Source organism: Suricata suricatta, chromosome 4, assembly GCF_006229205.1.
Source record: "Suricata suricatta isolate VVHF042 chromosome 4, meerkat_22Aug2017_6uvM2_HiC, whole genome shotgun sequence".
NCBI lineage: Eukaryota > Metazoa > Chordata > Mammalia > Carnivora > Herpestidae > Suricata > Suricata suricatta.
The window spans coordinates 89,846,079-89,854,783 of NC_043703.1; the positions used below are offsets into that span (position 1 = coordinate 89,846,079).

The window sequence follows — 8,705 nt, forward strand, 5'->3', positions numbered from 1 at the left end:
GGGTGTTGTATGGAAAACAATTTGACAATAAAATATTATGGAGAAAAAAAATAAAATAAAATATACGTTTTTAAAGACTTTGTTTTTTTAAGTAATCTCTACACCTAATGTGGGGCTTGAACTCACAACCCCAAGATCAAGAGTTGCATGTTCCAGCCAGGTGCTCCTAATGTGAGTTTATAATTCAATAAGAAAAAGATGAATATTCCCAAGGAAGATGGGGGAAAATTTGTAACATACGATTGTCCAAATGGACAGAAAAATATGTGGGGAAAAATCAGTCTATTAATCAAAGTAACTCAATGAGACACCATTTACACTTTACCAAGTTGGATTCAAAAGTACCTTCCCCCTAAAAGATGTAAAAAAATTTTGAGCCCATCAATAATAAGCAAAGAAATGTAAGAAATCATTTATCATCTCTCAAATTAGCAAACAATGAAAAAACAGTAAGACTGATGTGCTGAAGAAGGAACAGGGCAGAGAGAAGATAAAAATCCCTAGATGGCACTAATGGGAAAATAAATAGAAAAACAGCAGAAATCTGGCCCAAGATAAGTGCCAGGGAGAGAGAATAAAGGGTAGGAGAGAGAAGGCAAGACAGGCTCTTTTTTGGTCATTTCTACTAATATTAACCTCTATGTTTCTAAGTAGCATCCCTTGAATTTTTCAATTTGACATGTTGTCTATTAAGTCAACTCTTACCCTATGCATCATTTCTTCCGGCCTCCTAGATTCTCTCTCCCAAAATTTCCGATGCATCACTTGCAGACATTGCTACTGCTATTTATCATGCACAGGTGTTTATGTTTCTCTCACTCTGCCTTTTCTGCATTGTTCTCCCAATATAATGATAGCTCATCTGGGGACTAAATCTATATTCACTATTTTATTATGATGATAAATTTTTTCACTGCATATCAAGTAACATACAGTTGACCTTTGAACAACACATTTGAACTGTGTGGGTCCACTTGTTTGTTTTTTTAATTTAGAGAGAGAGAGAGAGAGAGAGAGAGAAAGAGAGAGAGAGGGAAAATCCCAAGCAGGCTCCATGCTTAGCCCAGAGCCTGACCTGCGGCTTGATCCCACTTTAGATTCATGACCTGAGCCAAAATCAAGAGTCAACTGCCCAGGTCACCCAGGCGCCCCTGTGTGGGTCCACTTGTAAGTGGATTTTTTTCAATAAATACAGTGTAGTACTGTGGATGTATTTTCTCTTCCTTATAATTTTAATAATTTTTTTGGAGAAAAGCCAGCATAAAGCACTTTTATTGCAATAATAAAACTTGAAACTCATACATAGTGCAGGGAGGTGGGGGTGGGGGTAGGCAGCAATGATTTCTCTCACCAAATCACTACACGGGACAGCAAAGGGGTGGGAGGGGGGAGGGAGGAGAAGCCAGGAAACTCTGAGATCAGCAGGGGAAAGCCGAACATCAAAAACCAGGAGATGCTGCAGCTGTGATGACCAGCATCATTTTTCTCAAGACAACACTCAGGGGTTTGTTGTGATGGCTGGGCTTTCATCATTGGGTGTTAAGTGTCTTACAAACAGCACCTTCAATTTAAATTTTCGATTAAAATTCTCGAAATTTGGTAAGTGGAGCTGTTGTGCCCAAGTTTGTAATATCGCCCCAAATCGCCCCAAAACAAGCACCAGAGACTGCTAGGGAGACCGAGTCACGCCTGCAAAAGCACAGAGCCTTTATTACAAGCTTAAGCTCGGGCTCACAGCCTCCAGCAGACCCGCTGGCCACGTGGAGATAGCCCCGAACAAAAGCAGTGTAGGGCTTTTTATGCCTTTGGGAGGGGGAGTTACAGGAAATGATGACAGGTGTACAGTGATCCAATCCCTGCCCCCCCATCAACACTGGCAGTTGTGGGAGCCAATCACAATAGTTGGAGTATTGAACAATCAGAGTGGGCCCAGGATGCCCCACGTGGGGCATGACTAGGCCCGCCCCTAGAAAGGTCAAAGGTATCGGTGGCCTCTCCGGATTGGGCGCCGCAGGCGTTTTCCCTCCTTAAGGTGCGCCCTTTCAGGAGAAGCCGGCGCCTTCCCCTTTAAGTAAAGGGGAAGGCTGGATCGGACCTGCGTCCTTACAGAGCTTGGAGAGCTAGGAGATTACAAAAGTCCTGAACATCCGTTAGAAAAACCACAGGATGGGAGAGGAAAAACAAAAAAACAAAACAAAACAAAACAGAAAAAAAAAAACAAAAACCCAGCCAGGCCACGAAGAAGGCGTCAGAGGTCCCTGCTCGCCTGGGGAGGGATATGTGTAGTGTCCAACATCGCCGTGAGAACCACCTGCTCCCAAAAGGCAGAGGGTTTAAGGGGAGGGTGGGGCGGGGCAGTGGAGGCAAAGGCTCTTCCCCCTCCCCATTTCAGCTTTGGGTAGGGCTTTTAATTCAACCCAAGGACATCTGTCAACTTGGAGAGAATTCGGGCCTCGACAGCGCCTCAAATCTGCTGTCGCTTTGCAGCGTAGCAGCAAGAATGTTTCATATATAATAGATAAAAATTTCATCCAAAATAAAATAAAATAAAGATTCTTGCAACCCTCCCCCCCAATTCCTATTCTAAAATTAACCCATTATTTGTGCTTAATACTAATACTTAAGTGCAAACCTAGATCCAAAAGACTGAAACCGAACCTTCACCCCAAAACGAAAACAAAATAAACTTAGTAACTTGAGGTTTATGCCATATCGTTTAGGTCAACACGCATAAGCCAGGTGACAACACATTCAGTCGGGGTCTATGTTTATACAAAGAGTGTGGAGTGGAACATCAGGAAAAGCTCCATACAATTCGCGTGTGTGCGTCTGGAGGCGCCACTTCCCTCCACCGCACATCTGAGAAGGGGGGGGCGCTCGGGGAGGAGGCCGTCTCTGTCATTCCAGTTTCAGGAGCCCCACATCGAAGACAAGAATGGCATTTGGCGGGATGATGCCCGGGTGCCCGGTGGCGGCGCTGTAGGCTTAGTCTGGGGAAACGGTCAGCTTGGCTCTCTGGCCCAAGCTCATCTGGGCAACCCCTTCTTCCCAGCCTCGGATCATCTCCTGCTTGCCTAGCATAAACTTATGTAAGGACGCAGGTCCCATCTGGCCCTCACCACCCAGCCGTCCCAACCTTCCCGGAGCAGGTCGCAGCCGATCCGGTGGAGCTGCGCCGGCCGGCTGTGGGGGCGGGAGGGGGGGGGAGCGTTCCCCCACCGGCCACAGGTCTGATCCAGCCTTCCCCTTTACTAAAGGCGCAGCTTCTCCTGAAAGGGTGCGCATTAAGGAGGGACAACTCTTGCTGCGCCCAATCGGGGGAGGCCAGCCGATACCTTTGACCTTTCTGGAGGCGGGCCTAGTCATGCCCCACGTGGGGCATCCTGGGCCCACTCTGATTGGTCAGTGCTCCAGATGGTGTGATTGGCTCCCACAACTACCAGTGTTGATGGGGGGCAGGGATTGGATCACTGTAAACCTGTCATCATTTCCTGCAACTCCCCCTCCCAAAGGCATAAAAGGCCCTGCCTGCCTTTCTTCGGGGCTCTCTCCATGTGGCCGGCTGGTCAGCTGGAGGCTGTGAGCCGGAGCTTAAGCTTGTAATAAAGGCCCTTTGCTTTTGCAGGCGTGACTCGGTCTCCCTAGCAGTCTCTGGTGTTTTGCTTTGGGGTGATTTGGGGCGATTTTAAAAACTTGGGCACAACACTTAAAGGGCTTGTTTCTGTCCCGGGAGAAATCAAATTTCTTTTGGTCTTCAAGCATCCCAGTGTAGTGCACCACGCAGGTCTGGCCGCGCTTCGGGAAGGTGCGCTGTTTTGGGGGGCGGGGGGGAGATGGTCTCCACCTGCACTCCCATGGCGGCGGAGGCGGCTGGGGATATTGGGCGGGCTGGCAGGCGGCGTGGACTCACGGCCCACCTCGGGCAGCTCCCGGGCTCTGCTTTGGCCCCGGGCACCTCAATAATTCTTTTTTCTAGCTTACTTTATTGTTAGAATATGGTATGTGACACATATAACATATAAACTATGTGTTAATCAACCATTTCTGCCATTGGTAAGGCTTCCAGTCAATAGTAGGCTATTAGTAGTTAAGTTTTAAAGGAGTCAAAATTTATACATTAATTTCTGACTGTGCAAGGCAGGGTAGTCTGGATCCCTAATCCTGGCGTTGTTCTAGAGCCACCTGCACTCTTACTCCATATCCTTTCTTATATAATTTTGTGTTTTACTGTAAGTTAGGAATTGCTTTGTTTTTAAATTTGCTTATCATAAAAGTCTGACCAAGTCTTTCAACATCCTTCAGTAGCTCTGTGATACTCCTTTTTGTTTTTGAAGTTTGCTTTTTTGTTTTTGTTTTTAGTAATCTACATCCTACATGGGGCTCAAACTTGCCACCCTAAGAACAGGAGTTGCATGCTCTTCTGACTGAGCCACCCAGGTGCCTCTGTGATACTCCTTTTAATACAATTTTCCCCAGATCCAAATCCATCGGGTATTTTACCAGTTTTACTGTTTTTCCTAGGGATATCCCTCCAGTCTACACTGGTTGCTCCTCAGCCCTGTAGCATAGCCACCATCCCAGCACTTTCCCTCACCATCATCTTTAGAATTCCCTGTGTCTGGCTCCTGTGTTGGATCCTGTTTCCCCGATCCTATGTCTTCTTCTTTCTTAAGTTACTCTCTCTGGGACACACTTTTCCATAGCTTTCTGAATTTTTTTTAGTGTTTGCTGGTTTGCACATGTCTTTACTCTGCCCATGCACTAAATTGATAGCCTCAATGAATGTGTCAGTTAGGATGGGTTATGTTATGGTGAGGTAACAATTCCAAAATCTCAGTGGCTTAAAATAATAAAGTTTTGGGGGCTCTTGGGTGGCTCAGTCTTAGGTTAAGCATATGACTCTTGATTTTGGCTCAGGTCATAATCTCATGGGTCATGGGATTAAGCTCCATGTCAGGCTTAGTGCTGACAGCGTAGAGCCGGCTTGGGATTCTCTCTCTCTCTCTCTCTCTCTCTCTCTCTCTCTCTCTCTCTCTCTCCCTTTCTGCCCCTCCCCTGCTTGTGCACACGTGTGCTCTCTTTCTCTCTCTCAAAATAAACATTTAAAAACTAACAATGAAGTTTTTTTTTTATAGCAGATTTACTGAGATATAATTCACATACCACAAATTCAGGCTTTTACACTGTACCATTCAGGTTTTTAGTATATTCACAATGTTGTGCAACTACCACCACTAAATCCAGAATATTCCATCACCCTAAAGAGAAATCTCATATCTATTAGCAGTCACTCCCCATTTTCCCCTTCCTCTAACCTCTGGAAACATAAATCTACTTTTTGTCTCTATGAATTTGCCTGTTCTGAACATTTCACATAAATGAAATTGTACAATATGTGGCCTTTTTTGACTGGCTTCTTTCACTTAATGTAATGTTTTCAGGGTTCATCCGTGTTGAAACATGTATCAGTACTTCACTCCTTTTTATGGCTTGATAAATCCACTGTATAGATATACCACGTTTTATATAGCCACTCAACAGCTTATGGACATTTAGGTTGTTAACACTTTTTAGCTATTATGAATAATGCTGCTCTGAACACTTGTATACTTGTTTTTATGTGTATATATGTTTTCAATTTTCTTGAGTACACCTGTTAAGAATGGAATTACCATTATGTTTAACTTTCTGAGGAACTGTCAGACTATTTTCTAAAGTGGCTGTTTATAATCCAGCCAGCAATGTAGGAGAATTTTAATTTCTCCACATACTTGCCAACACGTTTTATCATTTTTATAGAAGTAGTCTTGGGGTCCCTGGGTGGCTCAGTTGGTTAAGCATCCACCTTCAGCTCAGGTCATGACCTCACGGTTCATGGGTTGGAGCCCCATGCCGGGCTCCGTGCCGACAGCTCAGAGCCTGGAGCCTGCTTCAGATTCTGTGTCTCCCTTTCTCTCTGCCCCTCCTCAGTTTGTGTTCTGTCTCTCTCTCTCTCCCTCTATCTCTCACTCAAAAATGAACGTTAAAATTTTTTAAATAATAAAAATAAAAAGTAATCTCTCTGTCCAACATGGGACTCGAATCCACAACCTCAAGATCAAGACTCTCACGGTCTACCAACTGAAACAGCCAGGCACTCACCATGTTTTTGTTGTCACTGTTGACGTTTTAGTCATCCTATTGCCATGTGAAGTGGTAAAGATTTATTTTTCAACTTGAACCATGTCTCTTGCCAGGGGTGTCCTGCTACCTGTCGACCAGTCCATCAACCATTAGTCAACACAGAAATCACCCCCTATATCCTGGGCTATGTTCTCTGAAAGTACAAAGAAGGTAATGCTCGTGATTTTGAGGATCTACTCTTTATTTGCCAAATACAGGAAAGTTAACATAAGGCAGTCTTTGGTCAGTACCAAAACTCTTACTGGGACAACTAGGGCCCTGCAGGTTCTGGCTTATGTCTCTCTCCAATTTCATCTCTTTCCACCTGTTTCCTAGTTATACTGTTCTCATCTTTTTGTTTTTTTGATGTCATCAAGTTCCTTTTTTTGCCTCAGAGACAAAGTTCCTTTTTTGCCCCTGTTCTTTCTCCTGGAGATCTTCTCTCCCAACATCTACCACATTACCTCATTCTCTTGGTTTCAGGTTCATTGTTACCTTCACAGGGACAACTATCCCATCACGTAAGCAAGGCTGGCTCACTGTCTTATATGCTCATCACGTTGCTCTTTATCTAGTCACAGTAGGCATGGTGAGGAGTGGAGCTGTGAGGGACCAAATGGGTAGATTCTGGAGCCAGACTGTCTGGGTTCCAGTTCTGCCTTTGATACTTACTGGCTCTGTAACCTTGGGCAAAATACTTTACCTCCTTGGACACGACTATAATAGAACCTAGCATATAAAGCCACTGAGAGGGTTTAATGAAATAGGTTATTTATTTATTTATTCACTAAGAATTGTTTGCTATTCTTTAAATGCTAGCCCTTACTTTCAGTTATAAATTTAACAATATTTATGCAGATTAAAAAGAAGCATGCCTCATTGGAGCTGAGCTGTATCCTCAGCACCTAGCACAGTACCTATCACATAGTAGGAATTTAAGAAATATTTGTGAATGAATGAAGGCCCAGTGTATCTTATAGGATATCAGAGGAAGGAAAGGGATTTTAGAGAGGAGATGGCCAACTCTACTCAATTGGTAGTGACATCCTGGAGTCCTGTGTGAAGAAAATTATTGTGAAGTTGCATATGGGTTCACAGGGGGCTGTAACTGAGTAATCATGTCTGCGAAGGCACTGTAAAAAACAAAACAAAACAAAAAAAACAAAACAACCCTGCAAAGGAAGCACTAACAGAGATGTTTTGACATCTCTGCTATAGAGAATGCTTACTGTCCTATTTGAAACCGTGTGGAATTGTGAAATGACCAGTTTGCCTCTTTTCTCTCCACTGCTTCCGCACGCCCTGACCTTCCATCTTGCCCCTGGGTACTCTGGGCTCTGTGTTGCAGTGTGCAGGCCCTCTGCTGCACTGTGTTTCTTTCTTTGGGCTGATCTCTGCGCCTATTTCCCTCAGCTTGACTTCCATTGCCTCACTCCTGCCCTGATAGGCAACAGAAAGGAGTTGAGTTAATCCACCAAACACCCTAAGGTGATTGGACTTGACTCTCGATTGTGTTTTCCATTTCAGGCCCATCTGCAGTTAAATCTAGCCTGGGGGTGGGGGGTGTGTTTGCCTGTGTTTATGGTACAGGGCTGGGGAACCAAACCACAGTGGGGAGCTGGGGAGGGGGCGGCCAAGGAGGCCTAGTGAAGTTGGCCAGAGTGAGGGCATACGCAGACTCCAGGCCTGCCACACTGGAATGTGAGTCCAGTGCTGCCACCGCCTCCAACTTTTCAAGAGAACCCAGAAATCTGGTTTTTTTTTTTTAAACATGAAATCTCCCTAGGTTCAAATGTTTGCAATTAAATAAAATTTTAAGAAAGCAATGGGTAGACCAAAGAAAGTGCTGTTGGGCTGTACCTGGCCCATTTGCCATCCCCGAGTCTGCCCTTACTAACCTTTCCCATCCCTCTGCCTGGTCCTTCAGAACCCAGCCTTAGGTTAGACATCCCCTTCATGACGCCACCCCAATCCTTTCATCAGAAATCTTTCTTCTTGGAGAACACTCTGGGGGTCCCTCATGGTAATTACCATCCTGAGGTCTGTTTGTCACCTGCCAGGTACCAGGCATTCCCCATTTCATTCTCTCAGCCGCCCAGTGAAGTATTTGCACATTTAGAGACGGTGGGGGAGAGGCGAGGGACGTTGAGATTTTGCCAGGGTCATAAAGTCAGGGAGTTCAGTGTTGGCGCTGAGATTCCTACCCCTCTAGTCTCTACCTTAAACTCCTGAGCCGCAGGGCCGCGGTGCGGTCGACTCCCCGGGACTCAGGGCTGACTCCGCCCGTGAGACTCGCGGGCCTCCCGTCTCTCCTCTTCCCGCCTTCGTGGCCGCGGCCCCTCCCTTTCCGGGTTTTCTCGCTCACTGCCCTTCTCTAGCGAGAATCCGCTACCGCGTTTTGCGGAGAGCCGGGCGTGGAGGCGGTAACGCGCACGCGCTCAAGGATCCGGCCCGGGCCGAGCGCGCGGCCCGGCGATTGCGGGTGAGGGAAGGGCCGAGGCCGGCCCCGGCCGGGTGGCCGGTCCGGGGGTGGCGGGGTCGTA

General features: G+C 46.1%; 1 protein-coding gene and 1 pseudogene across 1 annotated transcript in view; one reads left to right on the forward strand and one right to left on the reverse strand.

Annotated features, from left to right (window-relative positions):
- Positions 1-2,898: 2,898 nt before the first annotated feature.
- Positions 2,899-3,856, reverse strand: LOC115289753 (annotated as a pseudogene).
- A 4,694-nt stretch (positions 3,857-8,550) lies between these two features.
- Positions 8,551-8,705, forward strand: part of KANSL3 (KAT8 regulatory NSL complex subunit 3) — a 46,869-nt gene continuing 46,714 nt past the window's right edge. The window contains exon 1 of the mRNA XM_029937225.1: positions 8,551-8,644. The gene's annotated coding sequence lies outside the window, so the exon portion shown is untranslated. The remainder of the gene's footprint in view (positions 8,645-8,705) is intronic.